The 21,051-nt window shown below is 45.1% G+C and overlaps 1 long non-coding RNA gene, 82 other non-coding genes and 6 pseudogenes across 83 annotated transcripts; 88 read left to right on the forward strand and 1 right to left on the reverse strand.

Moving 5' to 3' along the window:
- Positions 1 to 42: 42 nt before the first annotated feature.
- On the forward strand, positions 43 to 161 carry LOC125566288. Its single transcript, XR_007311295.1, has one exon. It is a non-coding gene; the product is annotated as a 5S ribosomal RNA (ribosomal RNA).
- Positions 162 to 228: 67 nt separating this feature from the next.
- On the forward strand, positions 229 to 347 carry LOC125563477. Its single transcript, XR_007308496.1, has one exon. It is a non-coding gene; the product is annotated as a 5S ribosomal RNA (ribosomal RNA).
- A 67-nt stretch (positions 348 to 414) lies between these two features.
- LOC125565243 lies at positions 415 to 533 on the forward strand. Its single transcript, XR_007310258.1, has one exon. It is a non-coding gene; the product is annotated as a 5S ribosomal RNA (ribosomal RNA).
- A 36-nt stretch (positions 534 to 569) lies between these two features.
- On the forward strand, positions 570 to 688 carry LOC125565664. The gene has a single exon (XR_007310675.1). It is a non-coding gene; the product is annotated as a 5S ribosomal RNA (ribosomal RNA).
- Positions 689 to 755: 67 nt separating this feature from the next.
- LOC125563994 lies at positions 756 to 874 on the forward strand. The gene has a single exon (XR_007309013.1). It is a non-coding gene; the product is annotated as a 5S ribosomal RNA (ribosomal RNA).
- A 67-nt stretch (positions 875 to 941) lies between these two features.
- Positions 942 to 1,060, forward strand: LOC125566331. The gene has a single exon (XR_007311338.1). It is a non-coding gene; the product is annotated as a 5S ribosomal RNA (ribosomal RNA).
- A 67-nt stretch (positions 1,061 to 1,127) lies between these two features.
- On the forward strand, positions 1,128 to 1,246 carry LOC125565915. Its single transcript, XR_007310923.1, has one exon. It is a non-coding gene; the product is annotated as a 5S ribosomal RNA (ribosomal RNA).
- Positions 1,247 to 1,313: 67 nt separating this feature from the next.
- Positions 1,314 to 1,432, forward strand: LOC125564825. Its single transcript, XR_007309843.1, has one exon. It is a non-coding gene; the product is annotated as a 5S ribosomal RNA (ribosomal RNA).
- Positions 1,433 to 1,499: 67 nt separating this feature from the next.
- Positions 1,500 to 1,618, forward strand: LOC125564140. Its single transcript, XR_007309159.1, has one exon. It is a non-coding gene; the product is annotated as a 5S ribosomal RNA (ribosomal RNA).
- A 67-nt stretch (positions 1,619 to 1,685) lies between these two features.
- Positions 1,686 to 1,804, forward strand: LOC125564153. The gene has a single exon (XR_007309173.1). It is a non-coding gene; the product is annotated as a 5S ribosomal RNA (ribosomal RNA).
- A 67-nt stretch (positions 1,805 to 1,871) lies between these two features.
- LOC125565783 lies at positions 1,872 to 1,990 on the forward strand. The gene has a single exon (XR_007310794.1). It is a non-coding gene; the product is annotated as a 5S ribosomal RNA (ribosomal RNA).
- Positions 1,991 to 2,057: 67 nt separating this feature from the next.
- LOC125567269 lies at positions 2,058 to 2,176 on the forward strand. Its single transcript, XR_007311793.1, has one exon. It is a non-coding gene; the product is annotated as a 5S ribosomal RNA (ribosomal RNA).
- Positions 2,177 to 2,243: 67 nt separating this feature from the next.
- LOC125566240 lies at positions 2,244 to 2,362 on the forward strand. Its single transcript, XR_007311247.1, has one exon. It is a non-coding gene; the product is annotated as a 5S ribosomal RNA (ribosomal RNA).
- A 67-nt stretch (positions 2,363 to 2,429) lies between these two features.
- Positions 2,430 to 2,548, forward strand: LOC125565827. The gene has a single exon (XR_007310836.1). It is a non-coding gene; the product is annotated as a 5S ribosomal RNA (ribosomal RNA).
- A 67-nt stretch (positions 2,549 to 2,615) lies between these two features.
- LOC125565966 lies at positions 2,616 to 2,734 on the forward strand. The gene has a single exon (XR_007310974.1). It is a non-coding gene; the product is annotated as a 5S ribosomal RNA (ribosomal RNA).
- A 67-nt stretch (positions 2,735 to 2,801) lies between these two features.
- On the forward strand, positions 2,802 to 2,920 carry LOC125565015. The gene has a single exon (XR_007310033.1). It is a non-coding gene; the product is annotated as a 5S ribosomal RNA (ribosomal RNA).
- A 67-nt stretch (positions 2,921 to 2,987) lies between these two features.
- Positions 2,988 to 3,106, forward strand: LOC125563478. The gene has a single exon (XR_007308497.1). It is a non-coding gene; the product is annotated as a 5S ribosomal RNA (ribosomal RNA).
- A 67-nt stretch (positions 3,107 to 3,173) lies between these two features.
- On the forward strand, positions 3,174 to 3,292 carry LOC125563540. The gene has a single exon (XR_007308559.1). It is a non-coding gene; the product is annotated as a 5S ribosomal RNA (ribosomal RNA).
- Positions 3,293 to 3,359: 67 nt separating this feature from the next.
- On the forward strand, positions 3,360 to 3,478 carry LOC125566759 (annotated as a pseudogene).
- A 67-nt stretch (positions 3,479 to 3,545) lies between these two features.
- On the forward strand, positions 3,546 to 3,664 carry LOC125565808. The gene has a single exon (XR_007310818.1). It is a non-coding gene; the product is annotated as a 5S ribosomal RNA (ribosomal RNA).
- Positions 3,665 to 3,731: 67 nt separating this feature from the next.
- On the forward strand, positions 3,732 to 3,850 carry LOC125563511. Its single transcript, XR_007308530.1, has one exon. It is a non-coding gene; the product is annotated as a 5S ribosomal RNA (ribosomal RNA).
- A 67-nt stretch (positions 3,851 to 3,917) lies between these two features.
- Positions 3,918 to 4,036, forward strand: LOC125565062. The gene has a single exon (XR_007310080.1). It is a non-coding gene; the product is annotated as a 5S ribosomal RNA (ribosomal RNA).
- A 67-nt stretch (positions 4,037 to 4,103) lies between these two features.
- Positions 4,104 to 4,222, forward strand: LOC125565942. The gene has a single exon (XR_007310950.1). It is a non-coding gene; the product is annotated as a 5S ribosomal RNA (ribosomal RNA).
- A 67-nt stretch (positions 4,223 to 4,289) lies between these two features.
- LOC125564826 lies at positions 4,290 to 4,408 on the forward strand. The gene has a single exon (XR_007309844.1). It is a non-coding gene; the product is annotated as a 5S ribosomal RNA (ribosomal RNA).
- A 67-nt stretch (positions 4,409 to 4,475) lies between these two features.
- Positions 4,476 to 4,594, forward strand: LOC125563746. The gene has a single exon (XR_007308766.1). It is a non-coding gene; the product is annotated as a 5S ribosomal RNA (ribosomal RNA).
- Positions 4,595 to 4,661: 67 nt separating this feature from the next.
- Positions 4,662 to 4,780, forward strand: LOC125563480. Its single transcript, XR_007308499.1, has one exon. It is a non-coding gene; the product is annotated as a 5S ribosomal RNA (ribosomal RNA).
- Positions 4,781 to 4,847: 67 nt separating this feature from the next.
- On the forward strand, positions 4,848 to 4,966 carry LOC125567270. Its single transcript, XR_007311794.1, has one exon. It is a non-coding gene; the product is annotated as a 5S ribosomal RNA (ribosomal RNA).
- A 67-nt stretch (positions 4,967 to 5,033) lies between these two features.
- Positions 5,034 to 5,152, forward strand: LOC125566203. Its single transcript, XR_007311210.1, has one exon. It is a non-coding gene; the product is annotated as a 5S ribosomal RNA (ribosomal RNA).
- Positions 5,153 to 5,219: 67 nt separating this feature from the next.
- On the forward strand, positions 5,220 to 5,338 carry LOC125566846 (annotated as a pseudogene).
- Positions 5,339 to 5,405: 67 nt separating this feature from the next.
- Positions 5,406 to 5,524, forward strand: LOC125567271. Its single transcript, XR_007311795.1, has one exon. It is a non-coding gene; the product is annotated as a 5S ribosomal RNA (ribosomal RNA).
- Positions 5,525 to 5,591: 67 nt separating this feature from the next.
- Positions 5,592 to 5,710, forward strand: LOC125567273. The gene has a single exon (XR_007311797.1). It is a non-coding gene; the product is annotated as a 5S ribosomal RNA (ribosomal RNA).
- A 67-nt stretch (positions 5,711 to 5,777) lies between these two features.
- LOC125565710 lies at positions 5,778 to 5,896 on the forward strand. The gene has a single exon (XR_007310721.1). It is a non-coding gene; the product is annotated as a 5S ribosomal RNA (ribosomal RNA).
- A 67-nt stretch (positions 5,897 to 5,963) lies between these two features.
- Positions 5,964 to 6,082, forward strand: LOC125564343. The gene has a single exon (XR_007309362.1). It is a non-coding gene; the product is annotated as a 5S ribosomal RNA (ribosomal RNA).
- Positions 6,083 to 6,149: 67 nt separating this feature from the next.
- LOC125563481 lies at positions 6,150 to 6,268 on the forward strand. The gene has a single exon (XR_007308500.1). It is a non-coding gene; the product is annotated as a 5S ribosomal RNA (ribosomal RNA).
- A 67-nt stretch (positions 6,269 to 6,335) lies between these two features.
- Positions 6,336 to 6,454, forward strand: LOC125566337. The gene has a single exon (XR_007311344.1). It is a non-coding gene; the product is annotated as a 5S ribosomal RNA (ribosomal RNA).
- Positions 6,455 to 6,521: 67 nt separating this feature from the next.
- LOC125566602 lies at positions 6,522 to 6,640 on the forward strand (annotated as a pseudogene).
- A 67-nt stretch (positions 6,641 to 6,707) lies between these two features.
- Positions 6,708 to 6,826, forward strand: LOC125564624. The gene has a single exon (XR_007309643.1). It is a non-coding gene; the product is annotated as a 5S ribosomal RNA (ribosomal RNA).
- A 67-nt stretch (positions 6,827 to 6,893) lies between these two features.
- LOC125564248 lies at positions 6,894 to 7,012 on the forward strand. Its single transcript, XR_007309268.1, has one exon. It is a non-coding gene; the product is annotated as a 5S ribosomal RNA (ribosomal RNA).
- Positions 7,013 to 7,079: 67 nt separating this feature from the next.
- On the forward strand, positions 7,080 to 7,198 carry LOC125566468. Its single transcript, XR_007311477.1, has one exon. It is a non-coding gene; the product is annotated as a 5S ribosomal RNA (ribosomal RNA).
- Positions 7,199 to 7,265: 67 nt separating this feature from the next.
- LOC125566380 lies at positions 7,266 to 7,384 on the forward strand. The gene has a single exon (XR_007311387.1). It is a non-coding gene; the product is annotated as a 5S ribosomal RNA (ribosomal RNA).
- A 67-nt stretch (positions 7,385 to 7,451) lies between these two features.
- Positions 7,452 to 7,570, forward strand: LOC125565665. The gene has a single exon (XR_007310676.1). It is a non-coding gene; the product is annotated as a 5S ribosomal RNA (ribosomal RNA).
- Positions 7,571 to 7,637: 67 nt separating this feature from the next.
- On the forward strand, positions 7,638 to 7,756 carry LOC125567036 (annotated as a pseudogene).
- A 67-nt stretch (positions 7,757 to 7,823) lies between these two features.
- Positions 7,824 to 7,942, forward strand: LOC125563660. The gene has a single exon (XR_007308680.1). It is a non-coding gene; the product is annotated as a 5S ribosomal RNA (ribosomal RNA).
- Positions 7,943 to 8,009: 67 nt separating this feature from the next.
- On the forward strand, positions 8,010 to 8,128 carry LOC125567274. Its single transcript, XR_007311798.1, has one exon. It is a non-coding gene; the product is annotated as a 5S ribosomal RNA (ribosomal RNA).
- Positions 8,129 to 8,195: 67 nt separating this feature from the next.
- On the forward strand, positions 8,196 to 8,314 carry LOC125564061. The gene has a single exon (XR_007309080.1). It is a non-coding gene; the product is annotated as a 5S ribosomal RNA (ribosomal RNA).
- Positions 8,315 to 8,381: 67 nt separating this feature from the next.
- On the forward strand, positions 8,382 to 8,500 carry LOC125565666. Its single transcript, XR_007310677.1, has one exon. It is a non-coding gene; the product is annotated as a 5S ribosomal RNA (ribosomal RNA).
- Positions 8,501 to 8,567: 67 nt separating this feature from the next.
- On the forward strand, positions 8,568 to 8,686 carry LOC125563594. The gene has a single exon (XR_007308613.1). It is a non-coding gene; the product is annotated as a 5S ribosomal RNA (ribosomal RNA).
- Positions 8,687 to 8,753: 67 nt separating this feature from the next.
- On the forward strand, positions 8,754 to 8,872 carry LOC125565668. Its single transcript, XR_007310679.1, has one exon. It is a non-coding gene; the product is annotated as a 5S ribosomal RNA (ribosomal RNA).
- Positions 8,873 to 8,939: 67 nt separating this feature from the next.
- LOC125565254 lies at positions 8,940 to 9,058 on the forward strand. The gene has a single exon (XR_007310269.1). It is a non-coding gene; the product is annotated as a 5S ribosomal RNA (ribosomal RNA).
- Positions 9,059 to 9,125: 67 nt separating this feature from the next.
- LOC125564827 lies at positions 9,126 to 9,244 on the forward strand. Its single transcript, XR_007309845.1, has one exon. It is a non-coding gene; the product is annotated as a 5S ribosomal RNA (ribosomal RNA).
- A 67-nt stretch (positions 9,245 to 9,311) lies between these two features.
- LOC125565159 lies at positions 9,312 to 9,430 on the forward strand. Its single transcript, XR_007310176.1, has one exon. It is a non-coding gene; the product is annotated as a 5S ribosomal RNA (ribosomal RNA).
- A 67-nt stretch (positions 9,431 to 9,497) lies between these two features.
- LOC125565347 lies at positions 9,498 to 9,616 on the forward strand. The gene has a single exon (XR_007310361.1). It is a non-coding gene; the product is annotated as a 5S ribosomal RNA (ribosomal RNA).
- Positions 9,617 to 9,683: 67 nt separating this feature from the next.
- On the forward strand, positions 9,684 to 9,802 carry LOC125563482. The gene has a single exon (XR_007308501.1). It is a non-coding gene; the product is annotated as a 5S ribosomal RNA (ribosomal RNA).
- Positions 9,803 to 9,869: 67 nt separating this feature from the next.
- On the forward strand, positions 9,870 to 9,988 carry LOC125567275. The gene has a single exon (XR_007311799.1). It is a non-coding gene; the product is annotated as a 5S ribosomal RNA (ribosomal RNA).
- Positions 9,989 to 10,055: 67 nt separating this feature from the next.
- Positions 10,056 to 10,174, forward strand: LOC125566067. Its single transcript, XR_007311074.1, has one exon. It is a non-coding gene; the product is annotated as a 5S ribosomal RNA (ribosomal RNA).
- Positions 10,175 to 10,241: 67 nt separating this feature from the next.
- Positions 10,242 to 10,360, forward strand: LOC125565681. Its single transcript, XR_007310692.1, has one exon. It is a non-coding gene; the product is annotated as a 5S ribosomal RNA (ribosomal RNA).
- A 67-nt stretch (positions 10,361 to 10,427) lies between these two features.
- Positions 10,428 to 10,546, forward strand: LOC125564828. Its single transcript, XR_007309846.1, has one exon. It is a non-coding gene; the product is annotated as a 5S ribosomal RNA (ribosomal RNA).
- Positions 10,547 to 10,613: 67 nt separating this feature from the next.
- Positions 10,614 to 10,732, forward strand: LOC125564141. The gene has a single exon (XR_007309160.1). It is a non-coding gene; the product is annotated as a 5S ribosomal RNA (ribosomal RNA).
- Positions 10,733 to 10,799: 67 nt separating this feature from the next.
- On the forward strand, positions 10,800 to 10,918 carry LOC125563238. The gene has a single exon (XR_007308257.1). It is a non-coding gene; the product is annotated as a 5S ribosomal RNA (ribosomal RNA).
- A 67-nt stretch (positions 10,919 to 10,985) lies between these two features.
- On the forward strand, positions 10,986 to 11,104 carry LOC125564499. Its single transcript, XR_007309517.1, has one exon. It is a non-coding gene; the product is annotated as a 5S ribosomal RNA (ribosomal RNA).
- Positions 11,105 to 11,171: 67 nt separating this feature from the next.
- Positions 11,172 to 11,290, forward strand: LOC125563483. Its single transcript, XR_007308502.1, has one exon. It is a non-coding gene; the product is annotated as a 5S ribosomal RNA (ribosomal RNA).
- Positions 11,291 to 11,357: 67 nt separating this feature from the next.
- Positions 11,358 to 11,476, forward strand: LOC125565244. Its single transcript, XR_007310259.1, has one exon. It is a non-coding gene; the product is annotated as a 5S ribosomal RNA (ribosomal RNA).
- Positions 11,477 to 11,543: 67 nt separating this feature from the next.
- On the forward strand, positions 11,544 to 11,662 carry LOC125566290. The gene has a single exon (XR_007311297.1). It is a non-coding gene; the product is annotated as a 5S ribosomal RNA (ribosomal RNA).
- Positions 11,663 to 11,729: 67 nt separating this feature from the next.
- LOC125563484 lies at positions 11,730 to 11,848 on the forward strand. The gene has a single exon (XR_007308503.1). It is a non-coding gene; the product is annotated as a 5S ribosomal RNA (ribosomal RNA).
- A 67-nt stretch (positions 11,849 to 11,915) lies between these two features.
- LOC125565245 lies at positions 11,916 to 12,034 on the forward strand. Its single transcript, XR_007310260.1, has one exon. It is a non-coding gene; the product is annotated as a 5S ribosomal RNA (ribosomal RNA).
- Positions 12,035 to 12,101: 67 nt separating this feature from the next.
- On the forward strand, positions 12,102 to 12,220 carry LOC125565669. The gene has a single exon (XR_007310680.1). It is a non-coding gene; the product is annotated as a 5S ribosomal RNA (ribosomal RNA).
- A 67-nt stretch (positions 12,221 to 12,287) lies between these two features.
- Positions 12,288 to 12,406, forward strand: LOC125567276. The gene has a single exon (XR_007311800.1). It is a non-coding gene; the product is annotated as a 5S ribosomal RNA (ribosomal RNA).
- A 67-nt stretch (positions 12,407 to 12,473) lies between these two features.
- LOC125565670 lies at positions 12,474 to 12,592 on the forward strand. The gene has a single exon (XR_007310681.1). It is a non-coding gene; the product is annotated as a 5S ribosomal RNA (ribosomal RNA).
- A 67-nt stretch (positions 12,593 to 12,659) lies between these two features.
- On the forward strand, positions 12,660 to 12,778 carry LOC125566758 (annotated as a pseudogene).
- A 67-nt stretch (positions 12,779 to 12,845) lies between these two features.
- Positions 12,846 to 12,964, forward strand: LOC116609311. The gene has a single exon (XR_004292879.2). It is a non-coding gene; the product is annotated as a 5S ribosomal RNA (ribosomal RNA).
- Positions 12,965 to 13,031: 67 nt separating this feature from the next.
- On the forward strand, positions 13,032 to 13,150 carry LOC116609338. The gene has a single exon (XR_004292904.2). It is a non-coding gene; the product is annotated as a 5S ribosomal RNA (ribosomal RNA).
- A 67-nt stretch (positions 13,151 to 13,217) lies between these two features.
- Positions 13,218 to 13,336, forward strand: LOC116609291. Its single transcript, XR_007311801.1, has one exon. It is a non-coding gene; the product is annotated as a 5S ribosomal RNA (ribosomal RNA).
- A 67-nt stretch (positions 13,337 to 13,403) lies between these two features.
- On the forward strand, positions 13,404 to 13,522 carry LOC116609312. Its single transcript, XR_004292880.2, has one exon. It is a non-coding gene; the product is annotated as a 5S ribosomal RNA (ribosomal RNA).
- A 67-nt stretch (positions 13,523 to 13,589) lies between these two features.
- Positions 13,590 to 13,708, forward strand: LOC116609326. The gene has a single exon (XR_004292893.2). It is a non-coding gene; the product is annotated as a 5S ribosomal RNA (ribosomal RNA).
- Positions 13,709 to 13,775: 67 nt separating this feature from the next.
- LOC116609330 lies at positions 13,776 to 13,894 on the forward strand. The gene has a single exon (XR_004292896.2). It is a non-coding gene; the product is annotated as a 5S ribosomal RNA (ribosomal RNA).
- Positions 13,895 to 13,961: 67 nt separating this feature from the next.
- LOC116609325 lies at positions 13,962 to 14,080 on the forward strand. The gene has a single exon (XR_004292892.2). It is a non-coding gene; the product is annotated as a 5S ribosomal RNA (ribosomal RNA).
- Positions 14,081 to 14,147: 67 nt separating this feature from the next.
- LOC116609288 lies at positions 14,148 to 14,266 on the forward strand. Its single transcript, XR_004292858.2, has one exon. It is a non-coding gene; the product is annotated as a 5S ribosomal RNA (ribosomal RNA).
- A 67-nt stretch (positions 14,267 to 14,333) lies between these two features.
- On the forward strand, positions 14,334 to 14,452 carry LOC116609336. The gene has a single exon (XR_004292902.2). It is a non-coding gene; the product is annotated as a 5S ribosomal RNA (ribosomal RNA).
- Positions 14,453 to 14,519: 67 nt separating this feature from the next.
- LOC116609337 lies at positions 14,520 to 14,638 on the forward strand. The gene has a single exon (XR_004292903.2). It is a non-coding gene; the product is annotated as a 5S ribosomal RNA (ribosomal RNA).
- A 67-nt stretch (positions 14,639 to 14,705) lies between these two features.
- On the forward strand, positions 14,706 to 14,824 carry LOC116609318. Its single transcript, XR_004292885.2, has one exon. It is a non-coding gene; the product is annotated as a 5S ribosomal RNA (ribosomal RNA).
- Positions 14,825 to 14,891: 67 nt separating this feature from the next.
- LOC116609308 lies at positions 14,892 to 15,010 on the forward strand. Its single transcript, XR_004292876.2, has one exon. It is a non-coding gene; the product is annotated as a 5S ribosomal RNA (ribosomal RNA).
- A 67-nt stretch (positions 15,011 to 15,077) lies between these two features.
- LOC116609319 lies at positions 15,078 to 15,196 on the forward strand. Its single transcript, XR_004292886.2, has one exon. It is a non-coding gene; the product is annotated as a 5S ribosomal RNA (ribosomal RNA).
- A 67-nt stretch (positions 15,197 to 15,263) lies between these two features.
- LOC116609321 lies at positions 15,264 to 15,382 on the forward strand. The gene has a single exon (XR_004292888.2). It is a non-coding gene; the product is annotated as a 5S ribosomal RNA (ribosomal RNA).
- A 67-nt stretch (positions 15,383 to 15,449) lies between these two features.
- Positions 15,450 to 15,568, forward strand: LOC116609320. The gene has a single exon (XR_004292887.2). It is a non-coding gene; the product is annotated as a 5S ribosomal RNA (ribosomal RNA).
- A 67-nt stretch (positions 15,569 to 15,635) lies between these two features.
- LOC116609309 lies at positions 15,636 to 15,754 on the forward strand. The gene has a single exon (XR_004292877.1). It is a non-coding gene; the product is annotated as a 5S ribosomal RNA (ribosomal RNA).
- A 67-nt stretch (positions 15,755 to 15,821) lies between these two features.
- On the forward strand, positions 15,822 to 15,940 carry LOC116609322. Its single transcript, XR_004292889.2, has one exon. It is a non-coding gene; the product is annotated as a 5S ribosomal RNA (ribosomal RNA).
- A 67-nt stretch (positions 15,941 to 16,007) lies between these two features.
- On the forward strand, positions 16,008 to 16,126 carry LOC116609289 (annotated as a pseudogene).
- A 67-nt stretch (positions 16,127 to 16,193) lies between these two features.
- Positions 16,194 to 16,312, forward strand: LOC116609335. The gene has a single exon (XR_004292901.1). It is a non-coding gene; the product is annotated as a 5S ribosomal RNA (ribosomal RNA).
- A 94-nt stretch (positions 16,313 to 16,406) lies between these two features.
- On the reverse strand, positions 16,407 to 17,284 carry LOC125563089. Its single transcript, XR_007308119.1, has 3 exons — positions 17,146 to 17,284; positions 16,776 to 17,003; positions 16,407 to 16,530 (listed from the first exon to the last, which is right to left on the reverse strand). It is a non-coding gene; the product is annotated as an uncharacterized LOC125563089 (long non-coding RNA).
- Positions 17,285 to 21,051: the final 3,767 nt, after the last annotated feature.

Genomic DNA, 21,051 nt, shown 5'->3' on the forward strand with positions numbered 1-21,051 from the left:
AAAGGACTGTTATATAATAGATAGATCTTACACAGTTCTATCGTCTACGGCCATACCACTTAGAAAGCACCGGTTCTCGTCCGATCACCGAAGTTAAGCTCAGTAGGGCGCGGTAAGTACTTGGATGGGTGACCGCTTCGGAATACAGTGTGCTGTAGGCATTTCCTTTTTGTCATCGAAGTACTCACAGGACTGTTATATAATATATATTTCTTACACAGTTCTGTCGTCTACGGCCATACCACTGAGAAAGCACCGGTTCTCGTCCGATCACCGTAGTTAAGCTCAGTAGGGCACGGTTAGTACTTGGATGGGTGACCGCCTGGGAATACCGTGTGCTGTAGGCATTTCCTTTTTGTTATCGAGGTACTGACAGTACTGTTATATAATAGATAGATCTTAAACAGTTCTGTCGTCTACGACCATACCACTGAGAAAGCACCGGTTCTCGTCCGATCACCGAATTTAAGCTCAGTAGGGCGCGGTTAGTACTTGGATGGGTGACCGCCTGGGAATACCGTGTGCTGTAGGCATTTCCTTTTTGTCATCGAAGTACTCACAGTTCTATCGTCTACGGCCATACCACTTAGAAAGCACCGGTTCTCGTCCGATCACCGAAGTTAAGCTCAGTAGGGCGCGGTAAGTACTTGGATGGGTGACCGCTTCGGAATACCGTGTGCTGTAGGCATTTCCTTTTTGTCATCGAAGTACTCACAGGACTGTTATATAATATATATTTCTTACACAGTTCTGTCGTCTACGGCCATACCACTGTGAAAGCACCGGTTCTCGTCCGATCACCGAAGTTAAGCTCAGTAGGGCGCGGTAAGTACTTGGATGGGTGACCGCCTGGGAATACCGTGTGCTGTAGGCATTTCCTTTTTGTCATCGAAGTACTCACAGGACTGTTATATAATAGATAGATCTTACACAGTTCTATGGTCTACGGCCATACCACTTAGAAAGCACCGGTTCTCGTCCGATCACCGAAGTTAAGCTCAGTAGGGCGCGGTAAGTACTTGGATGGGTGACCGCTTCGGAATACCGTCTGCTGTAGGCATTTCCTTTTTGTTACCGAAGTACTCACAGGACTGTCATATAATAGATAGATCTTACACAGTTGTATCGTCTACGGCCATACCACTGAGAAAGCACCGGTTCTCGTCCGATCACCGAAGTTAAGCTCAGTAGGGCACGGTTAGTACTTGGACAGGTGACCGCCTGGTAATACCGTGTGCTGTAGGCATTTCCTTTTTGTTTTCGAAGTACTAACAGGACTGTTATATAATAGATAGATCTTACACAGTTCTATCGACTACAGCCATACCACTGAGAAAGCACCGGTTCTCGTCCGATCACCGAAGTTAAGCTCAGTAGGGCGCGGTAAGTACTTGGATGGGTGACCGCTTCGGAATACCGTGTGCTGTAGGCATTTCCTTTTTGTTACCGAAGTACTCACAGGACTGTTATATCAAATCTATTTCTTACACAGTTCTGTCGTCTACGGCCATACCACTGAGAAAGCACCGGTTCTCGTCCGATCACCGTAGTTAAGCTCAGTAGGGCACGGTTAGTACTTGGACGGGTGACCGCCTGGGAATACCGTGTGCTGTAGGCATTTCCTTTTTGTTATCGAGGTACTCACAGGACTGTTATATAATAGATAGATCTTAAACAGTTCTATCGTCTACGGCCATACCACTGAGAAAGCACCGGTTCTCGTCCGATAACCGAAGTTAAGCTCAGTAGGGCGCGGTTAGTACTTGGATGGGTGACCGCCTGGGAATACCGTGTGCTGTAGGCATTTCCTTTTTGTCATCGAAGTACTCACAGGACTGTTATATAATAGATAGATCTTACACAGTTCTATCGTCTACGGCCATACCACTTAGAAAGCACCGGTTCTCGTCCGATCACCGAAGTTAAGCTCAGTAGGGCGCGGTAAGTACTTGGATGGGTGACCGCTTCGGAATACCGTGTGCTGTAGTCATTTCCTTTTTGTTACCAAAGTTCTTACAGGACTGTTATATAAAATCTATTTCTTACACAGTTCTGTCGTCTACGGCCATACCACTGAGAAAGCACCGGTTCTCGTCCGATCACCGAAGTTAAGCTCAGTAGGGCGCGGTTAGTACTTGGATGGGTGACCGCCTGGGAATACCGTGTGCTGTAGGCATTTCCTTTTTGTCATCGAAGTACTCACAGGACTGTTATATAATAGATAGATCTTACACAGTTCTATCGTCTACGGCCATACCACTTAGAAAGCACCGGTTCTCGTCCGATCACCGAAGTTAAGGTCAGTAGGGCGCGGTAAGTACTTGGATGGGTGACCGCTTCGGAATACCGTGTGCTGTAGGCATTTCCTTTTTGTTACCGAAGTACTCACAGGACTGTTATATAATAGATAGATCTTACACAGTTGTATCGTCTACGGCCATACCACTGAGAAAGCACCGGTACTCGTCCGATCACCGAAGTTAAGCTCAGTAGGGCACGGTTAGTACTTGGACGGGTGACCGCCTGGTAATACCGTGTGCTGTAGGCATTTCCTTTTTGTTTTCGAAGTACTAACAGGACTGTTATATAATAGATAGATGTTACACAGTTCTATCGACTACAGCCATACCACTGAGAAAGCACCGGTTCTCGTCCGATCACCGAAGTTAAGCTCAGTAGGGCGCGGTAAGTACTTGGATGGGTGACCGCTTCGGAATACCGTGTCCTGTAGGCATTTCCTTTTTGTTACCGAAGTACTCACAGGACTGTTATATCAAATCTATTTCTTACACAGTTCTGTCGTCTACGGCCATACCACTGAGAAAGCACCGGTTCTCGTCCGATCACCGTAGTTAAGCTCAGTAGGGCACGGTTAGTACTTGGACGGGTGACCGCCTTGGAATACCGTGTGCTGTAGTCATTTCCTTTTTGTTACCAAAGTACTCACAGGACTGTTATATAAAATCTATTTCTTACACAGTTCTGTCGTCTACGGCCATACCACTGAGAAAGCACCGGTTCTCGTCCGATCACCGTAGTTAAGCTCAGTAGGGCACGGTTAGTACTTGGATGGGTGACCGCCTGGGAATACCGTGTGCTGTAGGCATTTCCTTTTTGTTATCGAGGTACTCACAGGACTGTTATATATTGGATAGATCTTGAACAGTTCTGTCGTCTACGGCCATACCACTGAGAAAGCACCGGTTCTCGTCCGATCACCGAAGTTAAGCTCAGTAGGGCGCGGTTAGTACTTGGATGGGTGACCGCCTGGGAATACCGTGTGTTGTAGGCATTTCCTTTTTGTCATCGAAGTACTCACAGGACTGTTATATAATAGATAGATCTAACACAGTTCTATCATCTACGGCCATACCACTTAGAAAGCACCGGTTCTCGTCCGATCACCGAAGTTAAGCTCAGTAGGGCGCGGTAAGTACTTGGATGTGTGACCGCTTCAGAATACCGTGTGCTGTTGGCATTTCCTTTTTGTTATCGAGGTACTGACAGTACTGTTATATAATAGATAGATGTTACACAGTTCTATCGTTTACGGCCATACCACTGAGAAAGCACCGGTTCTCGTCCGATCACCGAAGTTAAGCTCAGTAGGGCGCGGTAAGTACTTGGATGGGTGACCGCTTCAGAATACCGTGTGCTGTTGGCATTTCCTTTTTGTTATCGAGGTACTGACAGTACTGTTATATAATAGATAGATGTTACACAGTTCTATCGTTTACGGCCATACCACTGAGAAAGCACCGGTTCTCGTCCGATCACCGAAGTTAAGCTCAGTAGGGCGCGGTTAGTACTTGGATGGGTGACCGCCTGGGAATACCGTGTGCTGTAGGCATTTACTTTTTGTCATCGAAGTACTCACAGGACTGTTATATAATATATATTTCTTACACAGTTCTGTCGTCTACGGCCATACCACTGAGAAAGCACCGGTTCTCGTCCGATAACCGAAGTTAAGCTCAGTAGGGCGCGGTTAGTACTTGGATGGGTGACCGCTTCGGAATACCGTGTGCTGTAGGCATTTCCTTTTTGTTACCGAAGTAGTCACAGGACTGTTATATAATAGATAGATCTTACACAGTTGTATCGTCTACGGCCATACCACTGAGAAAGCACAGGTTCTCGTCCGATCACCGAAGTTAAGCTCAGTAGGGCACGGTTAGTACTTGGACGGGTGACCGCCTGGTAATACCGTGTGCTGTAGGCATTTCCTTTTTGTTTTCGAAGTACTAACAGGACTGTTATATAATAGATAGATCTTACACAGTTCTATCGACTACAGCCATACCACTGAGAAAGCACCGGTTCTCGTCCGATCACCGAAGTTAAGCTCAGTAGGGCGCGGTAAGTACTTGGATGGGTGACCGCTTCGGAATACCGTGTGCTGTAGGCATTTCCTTTTTGTTACCGAAGTACTCACAGGACTGTTATATCAAATCTATTTCTTACACAGTTCTGTCGTCTACGGCCATACCACTGAGAAAGCACCGGTTCTCGTCCGATCACCGAAGTTAAGCTCAGTAGGGCACGGTTAGTACTTGGACGGGTGACCGCCTGGGAATACCGTGTGCTGTAGTCATTTCCTTTTTGTTACCAAAGTACTCACAGGACTGTTATATAAAATCTATTTCTTACACAGTTCTGTCGTCTACGGCCATACCACTGAGAAAGCACCGGTTCTCGTCCGATCACCGTAGTTAAGCTCAGTAGGGCACGGTTAGTACTTGGATGGGTGACCGCCTGGGAATACCGTGTGCTGTAGGCATTTCCTTTTTGTTATCGAGGTACTCACAGGACTGTTATATAATAGATAGATCTTGAACAGTTCTGTCGTCTACGGCCATACCACTGAGAAAGCACCGGTTCTCGTCCGATCACCGAAGTTAAGCTCAGTAGGGCGCGGTTAGTACTTGGATGGGTGACCGCCTGGGAATACCGTGTGCTGTAGGCATTTCCTTTTTGTTATCGAGGTACTCACAGGACTGTTATATAATAGATAGATATTGAACAGTTCTGTCGTCTACGGCCATACCACTTAGAAAGCACCGGTTCTCGTCCGATCACCGAAGTTAAGCTCAGTAGGGCGCGGTAAGTACTTGGATGGGTGACCGCTTCAGAATACCGTGTGCTGTTGTCATTTCCTTTTTGTTATCGAGTGACTGACAGTACTGTTATATAATAGATAGATGTTACACAGTTCTATCGTTTACTGCCATACCACTGAGAAAGCACCAGTTCTCGTCCGATCACAGAACTTAAAGTCAGTAGGGCACGGTTAGTACTTGGACGGGTGACCGCCTGGGAATACCGTGTGCTGTAGGCATTTCCTTTTTGTTATCAAGGTACTCACAGGACTGTTATATAATAGATAGATCTTAAACTGTTCTAACGTCTACGGCCATACCACTGAGAAAGCACCGGTTCTCGTCCGATCACCGAAGTTAAGCTCAGTAGGGCGCGGTTAGTACTTGGATGGGTGACCGCCTGGGAATACCGTGTGCTGTAGGCATTTCCTTTTTGTCATCGAAGTACTCACAGGACTGTTATATAATATATATTTCTTACACAGTTCTGTCGTCTACGGCCATACCACTGAGAAAGCACCGGTTCTCGTCCGATCACCGAAGTTAAGCTCAGTAGGGCGCGGTTAGTACTTGGATGGGTGACCGCCTGGGAATACCGTGTGCTGTAGGCATTTCCTTTTTGTCATCGAAGTACTCACAGGACTGTTATATAATATATATTTCTTACACAGTTCTGTCGTCTACGGCCATACCACTGAGAAAGCACCGGTTCTCGGCCGATCACCGAAGTTAAGCTCAGTAGGGCGCGGTAAGTACTTGGATGGGTGACCGCTTCGGAATACCGTGTGCTGTAGGCATTTCCTTTTTGTTACCGAAGTACTCACAGGACTGTTATATCAAATCTATTTCTTACACAGTTCTGTCGTCTACGGCCATACCACTGAGAAAGCACCGGTTCTCGTCCGATCACCGTAGTTAAGCTCAGTAGGGCACGGTTAGTACTTGGACGGGTGACCGCCTGGGAATACCGTGTGCTGTAGTCATTTCCTTTTTGTTACCAAAGTACTCACAGGACTGTTATATAAAATCTATTTCTTACACAGTTCTGTCGTCTACGGCCATACCACTGAGAAAGCACCGGTTCTCGTCCGATCACCGTAGTTAAGCTCAGTAGGGCACGGTTAGTACTTGGATGGGTGACCGCCTGGGAATACCGTGTGCTGTAGGCATTTCCTTTTTGTTATCGAGGTACTCACAGGACTGTTATATAATAGATAGATATTGAACAGTTCTGTCGTCTACGGCCATACCACTTGGAAAGCACCGGTTCTCGTCCGATCACCGAAGTTAAGCTCAGTAGGGCGCGGTAAGTACTTGGATGGGTGACCGCTTCAGAATACCGTGTGCTGTTGTCATTTTCTTTTTGTTATCGAGTGACTGACAGTACTGTTATATAATAGATAGATGTTACACAGTTCTATCGTTTACGGCCATACCACTGAGAAAGCACCAGTTCTCGTCCGATCACTGAACTTAAAGTCAGTAGGGCACGGTTAGTACTTGGACGGATGACCGCCTGGGAATACCGTGTGCTGTAGGCATTTCCTTTTTGTTATCAAGGTACTCACAGGACTGTTATATAATAGATAGATCTTAAACTGTTCTAACGTCTACGGCCATACCACTGAGAAAGCACCGGTTCTCGTCCGATCACCGAAGTTAAGCTCAGTAGGGCGCGGTTAGTACTTGGATGTGTGACCGCCTGGGAATACCGTGTGCTGTAGGCATTTCCTTTTTGTCATCGAAGTACTCACAGGACTGTTATATAATATATATTTCTTACACAGTTCTGTCGTCTACGGCCATACGACTGAGAAAGCACCGGTTCTCGTCCGATCACCGAAGTTAAGCTCAGTAGGGCGCGGTTAGTACTTGGATGGGTGACCGCCTGGGAATACCGTGTGCTGTAGGCATTTCCTTTTTGTCATCGAAGTACTCACAGGACTGTTATATAATAGATAGATCTTACACAGTTCTATCGTCTACGGCCATACCACTTAGAAAGCACCGATTCTCGTCCGATCACCGAAGTTAAGCTCAGTAGGGCGCGGTAAGTACTTGCATGGGTGACCGCTTCGGAATACCGTGTGCTGTAGGCATTTCCTTTTTGTTACCGAAGTACTCACAGGACTGTTATATAAAATCTATTTCTTACACAGTTCTGTCGTCTACGGCCATACCACTGAGAAAGCACCGGTTCTCGTCCGATTACCGTAGTTAAGCTCATTAGGGCACGGTTAGTACTTGGACGGGTGACCGCCTGGAAATACCGTGTGCTGTAGGCATTTCCTTTTTGTTACCGAAGTACTCACAGGACTGTTATATAATAGATAGATCTTACACAGTTCTATCGTCTACGGCCATACCACTTAGAAAGCACCGGTTCTCGTCCGATCACCGAAGTTAAGCTCAGTAGGGCGCGGTAAGTACTTGGATGGGTGACCGCTTCGGAATACCGTGTGCTGTAGGCATTTCCTTTTTGTTATCGAGGTACTGACAGGACTGTTATATAATAGATAGATGTTACACAGTTCTATTGTTTACGGCCATACCACTGAGAAAGCACCAGTTCTCGTCCGATCACAGAACTTACAGTCAGTAGGGCACGGTTAGTACTTGGACGGGTGACCGCCTGGGAATAACGTGTGCTGTAGGCATGTCCTTTTTGTTATCGAGGTACTCACAGGACTGTTATATAATAGATAGATCTTAAACAGTTCTATCGTCTACGGCCATACCACTGAGAAAGCACCGGTTCTCGTCCGATCACTGAAGTTAAGCTCAGTAGGGCGCGGTTAGTACTTGGATGGGTGACCGCCTGGGAATACCGTGTGCTGTAGGCATTTCCTTTTTGTTATCGAGGTACTCACAGGACTGTTATATAATAGATAGATCTTACACAGTTCTATCGTCTACGGCCATACCACTGAGAAAGCACCGGTTCTCGTCCGATCACCGAAGTTAAGCTCAGTAGGGCGCGGTTAGTACTTGGATGGGTGACCGCCTGGGAATACCGTGTGCTGTAGGCATTTCCTTTTTGTCATCGAAGTACTCACAGGACTGTTATATAATATATATTTCTTACACAGTTCTGTTGTCTACGGCCATACCACTGAGAAAGCAACGGTTCTCGTCCGATCACCGAAGTTAAGCTCAGTAGGGCGCGGTTAGTACTTGGATGGGTGACCGCCTGGGAATACCGTGTGCTGTAGGCATTTCCTTTTTGTCATCGAAGTACTCACAGGACTGTTATATATTAGATAGATCTTACACAGTTCTATCGTCTACGGCCATACCACTTAGAAAGCACCGGTTCTCGTCCGATCACCGAAGTTAAGCTCAGTAGGGCGCGGTAAGTACTTGGATGGGTGACCGCTTCGGAATACCGTGTGCTGTAGGCATTTCCTTTTTGTCATCGAAGTACTCACAGGACTGTTATATAATATATATTTCTTACACAGTTCTGTCGTCTACGGCCATACCACTGAGAAAGCACCGGTTCTCGTCCGATCACCGAAGTTAAGCTCAGTAGGGCGCGGTTAGTACTTGGATGGGTGACCGCCTAGGAATACCGTGTGCTGTAGGCATTTCCTTTTTGTCATCGAAGTACTCACAGGACTGTTATATAATAGATAGATCTTACACAGTTCTATCGTCTACGGCCATACCACTTAGAAAGCACCGGTTCTCGTCCGATCACCGAAGTTAAGCTCAGTAGGGCGCGGTAAGTACTTGGATGGGTGACCGCTTCGGAATACCGTGTGCTGTAGGCATTTCCTTTTTGTTACCGAAGTACTCACAGGACTGTTATATAATAGATAGATCTTACACAGTTGTATCGTCTACGGCCATACCACTGAGAAAGCACCGGTTCTCGTCCGATCACCGAAGTTAAGCTCAGTAGGGCACGGTTAGTACTTGGACGGGTGACCGCTTGGTAATACCGTGTGCTGTAGGCATTTCCTTTTTGTTTTCGAAGTACTAACAGGACTGTTATATAATAGATAGATTTTAAACAGTTCTATCGACTACAGCCATACCACTGAGAAAGCACCGGTTCTCGTCCGATCACCGAAGTTAAGCTCAGTAGGGCGCGGTAAGTACTTGGATGGGTGACCGCTTCGGAATACCGTGTGCTGTAGGCATTTCCTTTTTGTTACCGAAGTACTCACAGGACTGTTATATCAAATCTATTTCTTACACAGTTCTGTCGTCTACGGCCATACCACTGAGAAAGCACAGGTTCTCGTCCGATCACCGTAGTTAAGCTCAGTAGGGCACGGTTAGTACTTGGACGGGTGACCGCCTGGGAATACCGTGTGCTGTAGGCATTTCCTTTTTGTTACCGAAGTACTCACAGGACTGTTATATCAAATCTATTTCTTACACAGTTCTGTCGTCTACGGCCATACCACTGAGAAAGCACCGGTTCTTGTCCGATCACCGTAGTTAAGCTCAGTAGGGCACGGTTAGTACTTGGACGGGTGACCGCCTGGGAATACCGTGTGCTGTAGTCATTTCCTTTTTGTTACCAAAGTACTCACAGGACTGTTATATAAAATCTATTTCTTACACAGTTCTGTCGTCTACGGCCATACCACTGAGAAAGCACCGGTTCTCGTCCGATCACCGTAGTTAAGCTCAGTAGGGCACGGTTAGTACTTGGATGGGTGACCGCCTGGGAATACCGTGTGCTGTAGGCATTTCCTTTTTGTTATCGAGGTACTCACAGGACTGTTATATAATAGATAGATCTTGAACAGTTCTGTCGTCTACGGCCATACCACTGAGAAAGCACCGGTTCTCGTCCGATCACCGAAGTTAAGCTCAGTAGGGCGCGGTTAGTACTTGGATGGGTGACCGCCTGGGAATACCGTGTGCTGTAGGCATTTCCTTTTTGTCATCGAAGTACTCACAGGACTGTTATATAATAGATAGATCTTACACAGTTCTATCGTCTACGGCCATACCACTTAGAAAGCACCGGTTCTCGTCCGATCACCGAAGTTAAGCTCAGTAGGGCGCGGTAAGTACTTGGATGGGTGACCGCTTCAGAATACCGTGTGCTGTTGGCATTTCCTTTTTGTTATCGAGGTACTGACAGTACTGTTATATAATAGATAGATGTTACACAGTTCTATCGTTTACGGCCATACCACTGAGAAAGCACCGGTTCTCGTCCGATCACCGAAGTTAAGCTCAGTAGGGCACGGTTAGTACTTGGACGGGTGACCGCCTGGTAATACCGTGTGCTGTAGGCATTTCCTTTTTGTTTTCGAAGTACTAACAGGACTGTTATATAATAGATAGATCTTACACAGTTCTATCGACTACAGCCATACCACTGAGAAAGCACCGGTTCTCGTCCGATCACCGAAGTTAAGCTCAGTAGGGCGCGGTAAGTACTTGGATGGGTGACCGCTTCGGAATACCGTGTGCTGTAGGCATTTCCTTTTTGTTACCGAAGTACTCACAGGACTGTTATATCAAATCTATTTCTTACACAGTTCTGTCGTCTACGGCCATACCACTGAGAAAGCACCGGTTCTCGTCCGATCACCGTAGTTAAGCTCAGTAGGGCACGGTTAGTACTTGGACGGGTGACCGCCTGGGAATACCGTGTGCTGTAGGCATTTCCTTTTTGTTATCGAGGTACTCACAGGACTGTTATATAATAGATAGATCTTAAACAGTTCTATCGTCTACGGCCATACCACTGAGAAAGCACCGGTTCTCGTCCGATCACCGAAGTTAAGCTCAGTAGGGCGCGGTTAGTACTTGGATGGGTGACCGCCTGAGAATACCGTGTGCTGTAGGCATTTCCTTTTTGTCATCGAAGTACTCACAGGACTGTTATATAATATATATTTCTTACACAGTTCTGTCGTCTACGGCCATACCACTGAGAAAGCACCGGTTCTCGTCCGATCACCGAAGTTAAGCTCAGTAGGGCGCGGTAAGTACTTGGATGGGTGACCGCTTCGGAATACCGTGTGCTGTAGGCATTTCCTTTTTGTTACCAAAGTACTCACAGGACTGTTATATAAAATCTATTTCTTACACAGTTCTGTCGTCTACGGCCATACCACTGAGAAAGCACCGGTTCTCGTCCGATCACCGTAGTTAAGCTCAGTAGGGCACGGTTAGTACTTGGATGGGTGACCGCCTGGGAATACCGTGTGCTGTAGGCATTTCCTTTTTGTTATCGAGGTACTCACAGGACTGTTATATAATAGATAGATCTTAAACAGTTCTGTCGTCTACGACCATACCACTGAGAAAGCACCGGTTCTCGTCCGATCACCGAATTTAAGCTCAGTAGGGCGCGGTTAGTACTTGGATGGGTGACCGCCTGGGAATACCGTGTGCTGTAGGCATTTCCTTTTTGTCATCGAAGTACTCACAGGACTGTTATATAATAGATAGATCTTACACAGTTCTATCGTCTACGGCCATACCACTTAGAAAGCACCGGTTCTCGTCCGATCACCGAAGTTAAGCTCAGTAGGGCGCGGTAAGTACTTGGATGGGTGACCGCTTCGGAATACAGTGTGCTGTAGGCATTTCCTTTTTGTCATCGAAGTACTCACAGGACTGTTATATAATATATATTTCTTACACAGTTCTGTCGTCTACGGCCATACCACTGAGAAAGCACCGGTTCTCGTCCGATCACCGTAGTTAAGCTCAGTAGGGCACGGTTAGTACTTGGATGGGTGACCGCCTGGGAATACCGTGTGCTGTAGGCATTTCCTTTTTGTTATCGAGGTACTGACAGTACTGTTATATAATAGATAGATCTTAAACAGTTCTGTCGTCTACGACCATACCACTGAGAAAGCACCGGTTCTCGTCCGATCACCGAATTTAAGCTCAGTAGGGCGCGGTTAGTACTTGGATGGGTGACCGCCTGGGAATACCGTGTGCTGTAGGCATTTCCTTTTTGTCATCGAAGTACTCACAGGACTGTTATATAATAGATAGATCTTACACAGTTCTATCGTCTACGGCCATACCACTTAGAAAGCACCGGTTCTCGTCCGATCACCGAAGTTAAGCTCAGTAGGGCGCGGTAAGTACTTGGATGGGTGACCGCTTCGGAATACCGTGTGCTGTAGGCATTTCCTTTTTGTCATCGAAGTACTCACAGGACTGTTATATAATATATATTTCTTACACAGTTCTGTCGTCTACGGCCATACCACTGAGAAAGCACCGGTTCTCGTCCGATCACCGAAGTTAAGCTCAGTAGGGCGCGGTTAGTACTTGGATGGGTGACCGCCTGGGAATACCGTGTGCTGTAGGCATTTCCTTTTTGTCATCGAAGTACTCACAGGACTGTTATATAATAGATAGATCTTACACAGTTCTATCGTCTACGGCCATACCACTTAGAAAGCACCGGTTCTCGTCCGATCACCGAAGTTAAGCTCAGTAGGGCGCGGTAAGTACTTGGATGGGTGACCGCTTCGGAATACCGTGTGCTGTAGGCATTTCCTTTTTGTTACCGAAGTACTCACAGGGCTGTTATATAATAGATAGATCTTACACAGTTGTATCGTCTACTGCCATACCACTGAGAAAGCACCGTTTCTCGTCCGATCACCGAAGTTAAGCTCAGTAGGGCACGGTTAGTACTTGGACAGGTGACCGCCTGGTAATACCGTGTGCTGTAGGCATTTCCTTTTTGTTTTCGAAGTACTAACAGGACTGTTATATAATAGATAGATCTTACACAGTTCTATCGACTACAGCCATACCACTGAGAAAGCACCGGTTCTCGTCCGATCACCGAAGTTAAGCTCAGTAGGGCGCGGTAAGTACTTGGATGGGTGACCGCTTCGGAATACCGTGTGCTGTAGGCATTTCCTTTTTGTTACCGAAGTACTCACAGGACTGTTATATCAAATCTATTTCTTACACAGTTCTGTCGTCTACGGCCATACCACTGAGAAAGCACCGGTTCTCGTCCGATCACCGTAGTTAAGCTCAGTAGGGCACGGTTAGTACTTGGACGGGTGACCGCCTGGGAATACCGTGTGCTGTTGGCATTTCCTTTTTGTTATCGAGGTACTCACAGGACTGTTATATAATAGATAGATCTTAAACAGTTCTATCGTCTACGGCCATACCACTGAGAAAGCACCGGTTCTCGTCCGATCACCGAAGTTAAGCTCAGTAGGGCGCGGTTAGTACTTGGATGGGTGACCGCCTGGGAATACCGTGTGCTGTAGGCATTTCCTTTTTGTCATCGAAGTACTCACAGGACTGTTATATAATATATATTTCTTACACAGTTCTGTCGTCTACGGCCATACCACTGAGAAAGCACCGGTTGTCGTCCGATAACCGAAGTTAAGCTCAGTAGGGCGCGGTTAGTACTTGGATGGGTGACCGCTTCGGAATACCGTGTGCTGTAGGCATTTCCTTTTTGTTACCGAAGTACTCAGAGGACTGTTATATCAAATCTATTTCTTACACAGTTCTGTCGTCTACGGCCATACCACTGAGAAAGCACCTATTCTCGTCCGATCACCGAAGTTAAGCTCAGTAGGGCGCGGTTAGTACTTGGATGGGTGACCGCCTGGGAATACCGTGTGCTGTAGGCATTTCCTTTTTGTCATCGAAGTACTCACAGGACTGTTATATAATAGATAGATCTTACACAGTTCTATCGTCTACGGCCATACCACTTAGAAAGCACCGGTTCTCGTCCGATCACCGAAGTTAAGTTCAGTAGGGCGCGGTAAGTACTTGGATGGGTGACCGCTTCGGAATACCGTGTGCTGTAGGCATTTCCTTTTTGTTTTCGAAGTACTATTAGGACTGTTATATAATAGATAGATCTTACACAGTTCTATCGACTACAGCCATACCACTGAGAAAGCACCGGTTCTCGTCCGATCACCGAAGTTAAGCTCAGTAGGGCGCGGTAAGTACTTGGATGGGTGACCGCTTCGGAATACCGTGTCCTGTAGGCATTTCCTTTTTGTTACCGAAGTACTCACAGGACTGTTATATCAAATCTATTTCTTACACAGTTCTGTCGTCTACGGCCATACCACTGAGAAAGCACCGGTTCTAGTCCGATCACCGTAGTTAAGCTCAGTAGGGCACGGTTAGTACTTGGACGGGTGACCGCCTGGGAATACCGTGTGCTGTAGTCATTTCCTTTTTGTTACCAAAGTACTCACAGGACTGTTATATAAAATCTATTTCTTACACAGTTCTGTCGTCTACGGCCATACCACTGAGAAAGCACCGGTTCTCGTCCGATCACCGTAGTTAAGCTCAGTAGGGCACGGTTAGTACTTGGATGGGTGACCGCCTGGGAATACCGTGTGCTGTAGGCATTTCCTTTTTGTTATCGAGGTACTCACAGGACTGTTATATAATAGATAGATCTTGAACATTTCTGTCGTCTACGGCCATACCACTGAGAAAGCACCGGTTCTCGTCCGATCACCGAAGTTAAGCTCAGTAGGGCGCGGTCAGTACTTGGATGGGTGACCGCCTGGGAATACCGTGTGCTGTAGGCATTTCCTTTTTGTCATCGAAGTACTCACAGGACTGTTATATAATAGATAGATCTTACACAGTTCTATCGTCTACGGCCATACCACTTAGAAAGCACCGGTTCTCGTCCGATTACCGAAGTTAAGCTCAGTAGGGCGCGGTAAGTACTTGGATGGGTGACCGCTTCAGAATACCGTGTGCTGTTGGCATTTCCTTTTTGTTATCGAGGTACTGACAGTACTGTTATATAATAGATAGATGTTACACAGTTCTATCGTTTACGGCCATACCACTGAGAAAGCACCGGTTCTCGTCCGATCACCGAAGTTAAGCTCAGTAGGGCGCGGTTAGTACTTGGATGGGTGACCGCCTGGGAATACCGTGTGCTGTAGGCATTTACTTTTTGTCATCGAAGTACTCACAGGACTGTTATATAATATATATTTCTTACACAGTTCTGTCGTCTACGGCCATACCACTGAGAAAGCACCGGTTCTCGTCCGATAACCGAAGTTAAGCTCAGTAGGGCGCGGTTAGTACTTGGATGGGTGACCGCTTCGGAATACCGTGTGCTGTAGGCATTTCCTTTTTGTTACCGAAGTACTCACAGGACTGTTATATAATAGATAGATCTTACACAGTTGTATCGTCTACGGCCATACCACTGAGAAAGCACCGGTTCTCGTCCGATCACCGAAGTTAAGCTCAGTAGGGCACGGTTAGTACTTGGACGGGTGACCGCCTGGTAATACCGTGTGCTGTAGACATTTCCTTTTTGTTTTCGAAGTACTAACAGGACTGTTATATAATAGATAGATCTTACACAGTTCTATCGACTACAGCCATACCACTGAGAAAGCACCGGTTCTCGTCCGATCACCGAAGTTAAGCTCAGTAGGGCGCGGTAAGTACTTGGATGGGTGACCGCTTCGGAATACCGTGTGCTGTAGGCATTTCCTTTTTGTTACCGAAGTACTCACAGGACTGTTATATCAAATCTATTTCTTACACAGTTCTGTCGTCTACGGCCATACCACTGAGAAAGCACCGGTTCTCGTCCGATCACCGAAGTTAAGCTCAGTAGGGCGCGGTTAGTACTTGGATGGGTGACCGCCTGGGAATACCGTGTGCTGTAGGCATTTCCTTTTTGTCATCGAAGTACTCACAGGACTGTTATATAATAGATAGATCTTACACAGTTCTATCGTCTACGGCCATACCACTTAGAAAGCACCGGTTCTCGTCCGATCACCGAAGTTAAGCTCAGTAGGGCGCGGTAAGTACTTGGATGGGTGACCTCTTCAGAATACCGTGTGCTGTTGGCATTTCCTTTTTGTTATCGAGGTACTGACAGTACTGTTATATAATAGATAGATGTTACACAGTTCTATCGTTTACGGCCATACCACTGAGAAAGCACCAGTTCTCGTCCGATCACAGAACTTAAAGTCAGTAGGGCACGGTTAGTACTTGGACGGGTGACCGCCTGGGAATACCGTGTGCTGTAGGCATTTCCTTTTTGTTATCAAGGTACTCACAGGACTGTTATATGATAGATAGATCTTAAACTGTTCTAACGTCTACGGCCATACCACTGAGAAAGCACCGGTTCTCGTCCGATCACCGAAGTTAAGCTCAGTAGGGCGCGGTTAGTACTTGGATGGGTGACCGCTTCGGAATACCGTGTGCTGTAGGGTTAGGGTTAGGGTTAGGGTTAGGGTCCCATGTTCTATCCAACAATCACTAGTTCCAAGAAGATCAGTGAGCCCTTTGAAGAAATATAATTGGAAACTGAAGAGTCATAACTTACCAGGAGAAGAAAATTGTTGGTTGTGCCATCGTCAGAGGCGTCGAGAAGAATATCTCTGTATTTGTCCAGATATTCCCTTATGATGACGTTCAATCTGTGATCTTCCTGAATGTGAAAAAAAAAAGAGAGTCAGCTAATATGATCACGTCACGGAGTCTACACAGAGTATTTAAGTAGAAAATATGTGAAAACAGTAGTAGCACACATAAAATTCCATTTGTGATAAGAAGAAGATTAAATGGTTACTTTATTATAGTTTAAACAAATAATCCTGTTTCACCATATGCTGTTGTCACGCAATCTACAAGCACATGTCAAAATAAAGGATAAATCACAAATGAAAGACTTACTGGCAAATTTGTGACATCAACCCCATGAGAGCCATATGTTTTGTAATCCTCGAATCTGAACATGAGGGTGCCATCTGAATTCAAGACTAATGAATTCAGTCCCTGGACGTGTTCTCTGTCACCGGACGGGGCAATTCGCAGTGTCCGGATCTCTTGTCCTCTGGAAGGAGGTATCAATACGAAAAGCGCGATCGACAGCAGATTCCTGCTCTCCCTAGCCTTGGCACTCTAGACAAATCAAAGCAAACTTTTTTTAGCAAAATTGTGAGTAGAGTTCCGCTACCGCCGACCCAAGACGGCATGCCTCGACCTTTCCAACAACAATTCTTAAAGAATTGTAAAATTTTTTTGAGACGAGACGAGTACACACATTTATGGTTTATAGTGCCAGTGCTCTTGAGTCTGCCAGCTTATATTATTATATGCTCCAAGTAACGCGGGAAACGGCCTTCTGCGTTTCTCTTACGGATCAAATCCAAGATGGCGGTCGAGTTAGTTAAAGTGTCAAATCCCACCAATAAGAGCGCGTGTACCAATCAGCCAATCACTTTTCATGATAAGAATCTCCGTGGATTTATCCACGGAGATTATGCTAATTGGCCACGTGTGCTACAGAAGAGATTATTATATTCCTAAGGTGCGGAAAATTTGATGATATCTCAGGCTGGACGTTCTCATAAAAAAGATTCCTTTTAAAAAAAGAGTTTAATGCGGGAGAATACAGTAAATGTATGGATATTTTATAATCAGCTCGAGAAAAGGTGACAGCCTAACCTTATTGGACAATAATCGCTGTTGTCATAACAGTTTCCAAAATAAGAAAATAAATGCCATACTTAGGATAGCTTCAAATCAATCTTATTGTCGAGAACATATACCGAGAATTATCATTTCTACAATATTGAGCGATGTTATCACTTATAAATGATTCAGATTTCTCACCTTTCAAGTTGTCGGTAAGTAATCTACCTATAGAATGAACAACGTTTTTGGAAAACAGAAAGTTTAATTGAAGCATTTTATTCAGCGTGATCAGGTCGCAAAGGCGACATTTTGATGTCTTCAAACAACTTCACAATGCCGTAATCTCGGTAGATAACAGGAATATAGAATATGCAGAACACAATTACTTATATTATTATCACCTATATCACTCTTCTCATATAATCAAGCGATTATGAAGCGACTTGAAGGAATCACTTCATACCTCGAGTAGATCCTTCATACGGCCTGTGTGTTGATGGAGATCAGCACTTTATCAAGAAAATTCTTGTATAAAAGAACCTTTGAAGATATCGTATCACTAGCTTTAGATAGCTATTTTATAGATCTCCTAATTGGATTGAAATTCCGAAATTTAGGACCTGAAATATTCCCTTTCGGTAATGGCAGCAAACAAACAACACTTTCCCGCCCAGCTAACATTTTCCAAAGGAAGCCCAAATATCTGGAAAGTTAATTCCTTTTTATTCTATTTCGGAGCCTCCTAAAAGTCTTGAATTTCAAAATTTTCTGGGGAGAGCCCCAGACCCCCTAATAAAGATATGAATATGATACGCTTCTTGCCTGAACTTTCATGCCGTTTGAAGTTTTAATTTTTCGAATTTGCATTCATGTCCCCCCACTAACTTTTCAGATTGGTAGTATGAAAAGATATACAAACAAGATTTCTGGTGGCATAACGGGGCTTTAATAATGCTATTTAGCTTTTAACAATAATGACAAACATTTCACGGTGGAGTATACCCCCGGACCCCTATATATGAGTTTTCTATGAGTCAATAGAAAGTGAACGAGGCGCGTAGCCTCGCCCCTATTTGACTCATAGAAAACGAAAACGAGTAGTCTAATTGTTTTAGTATAAATCCACTCACATACTACCTTCAAATAGCTGACGATGATTTTAATAACAATTCATGTTGTTTTTGTGAAAAACGCCGTTTTTTTCGCTACTCGCTATCTATCGCTTCGCTCAATAGATAGTGAGTATGGGAGCCAATCAAATGGCAGGATTTGTGATAGTATGCGAGTAGATTTATACTAAAATACTATATATACTCCTTGAATATGCTGATTATATATGGGCCTGGGAGAACGTGCCGTACGTAAAGAGAATCTCACGACATTAATTTAAGTAAAATACGATCTTTGGCCCTCGCGGTATGGGCAGATTGTCTTAGCAACTGAAAGTATTGACCATACAAATGTGCGCTTTTTCATAGGTGATTCACAACAGTGTCCCTTGTGAACCAAGAGAAGATCTCTACAATCTTTTGGATGCAAGAGAGGCTACATGCCTCAGAATCAGTGTCCCAGCATACCGAAAAGTTGTCGACGAATTGTATTCAAACCCCAACGAGGGCAGATTAATTGTTTTGTGCAAAGATAAAAGCACGGAACTTTTGGTAGGTATTGCTATCTTTAAGCGTCAGAATATTGACGCAGATTTGGTGTCTCCTTTGCCACATTCTCAGGTCCCAGTGTTTGCTGCTGCAAGACATCAGTACTGGGTTCTGTCATACGTGGTCAGAAGGAAAGATTCTCGAGGTAAGTTGATTGGACATTGTTGCCTTTGTGTTGGAATAGAATATATTTATAGTAATTTTTCAGGTAACCGGGCAAACATTTAATTTTGGCTGCAAGTGGCGGGATCATTTAGAAATACAAGTGCTTTAAAACTTTACTTAGAGTACCAGTTCACAATTGTCGCGATGTATGACGGCAATTCAATACTAATGTCTCTCTTAGATTTTGAGCAGGACACCCTTTTACGTATTAATACCACATTGCTACGAAATTTGGAAGCAAGATATTTGCTGCCCACTCTGAAGAAACATTTAGAAACTCCGGAACGGAATACTGTTCAAGATTCCCAATCATCTATGATGGGTCAGGTAATAATTTATTGTAATTTATTATCATCATCATCAACATAATCATCATCATTATTATTATTAATTATAATCACTATTTTAATTCAGGCAACTGCTACGAGTACTGCAAGTGCAACTGAAGACACAGAAGGTATTCTAGGTATTCATAGCTCATATTAATGCTTCATGTTTATACATAATTGTTGGATATGTGGGTAAGACTCATCAGGGGAAAATCACATATTACCCGCCCTACACCTGTGTATCGAGCACTGTTCTATAAACACCAGCACTGGAGCGCTAAGAACGTCTGAACTGACGCTTTATATGTTGATTCTACATATAGCAATGGATGACTCAGATGACGAATCAGACGTGGGATCAGGCCCTTCTGACCATGGTGAAGCACCTACGCGTAAACGCCCAAGGACAAGCGTAGATGCTAATCAAGACCATCATAGCAGGAGTATTGTAATTCCTGGACCGGTAATTGATAAGGTTGGAGGTGATTCAATTGACGATCTAATAAATTTTGTTTCAAGTTTACAATTTACAGGCTTTGTTGAGCATTTGTCGTGGAGGCCATCTCTTAGGTTGAGCGCTTATTCTGAAGACGAGCGCATGATGATAAGTAATATGTCCAGTATGATCGGCAACATCAAGAAGCACGATGGCAGGTTTGGACTTAGGCAACATTTAGAGATTGCCAAACAGATTGAAATCATAAGTAACACACACGGTCGTCACACGTATTGTATAGCCAACGATTTGTTTGGTCCAGGTAAGCCGATTCCAGACTTGAGCGTTGCATACGCTAAGGAAATATTGCGTGTTAGCTGGGCAGTCCATCGTTATCCCGTGCTGTCACGAGTCCAGCTCAGGTGGGTAGAAGCTATCAGATTTCTCCCATTCATTTCACAAGTGCTAGATAAGTTATCGGTAGAAAACAGACCTTTTCCCGATAACATCCTGGAGGCCCAGAAAGGTCAGTATGCATATTATCTTCGTATCAGTATTCAGTTTCCACAGAGAGTCGGGGATGGGGACGGCCTTCCTCTCTCTGATGTCAGAGCAATTCATGGATTTCTTGACAACGAGAGAGACCTGACAGATGACGAGACAGCTGATATTCTTTGGGAGCCGTTCAAGCCATTCTTTGGTCTCAAAGGCTCTCCAGACATCACGGGTAAGCAGGTGAGATCTCGCATTGTGGGATACGACACGCAGGAAGCGCCAAAACCTCAAGACACAGTACCACAGATCTTTTGGTCAAAAGGTAGGGATTTTCTAGAGTCTCAATTGGAGCATTTACGACAAGGTACGCCATTTGAGCATGCATGTGTCTTGTTAGATGTATTTGGAGTAGATATTTTTGATAGATTTCTTGTAGATGTACGCGGAGT

The sequence above is a fragment of the Nematostella vectensis genome, chromosome 5 (genome assembly GCF_932526225.1).
Source record: "Nematostella vectensis chromosome 5, jaNemVect1.1, whole genome shotgun sequence".
Lineage (NCBI taxonomy): Eukaryota > Metazoa > Cnidaria > Anthozoa > Actiniaria > Edwardsiidae > Nematostella > Nematostella vectensis.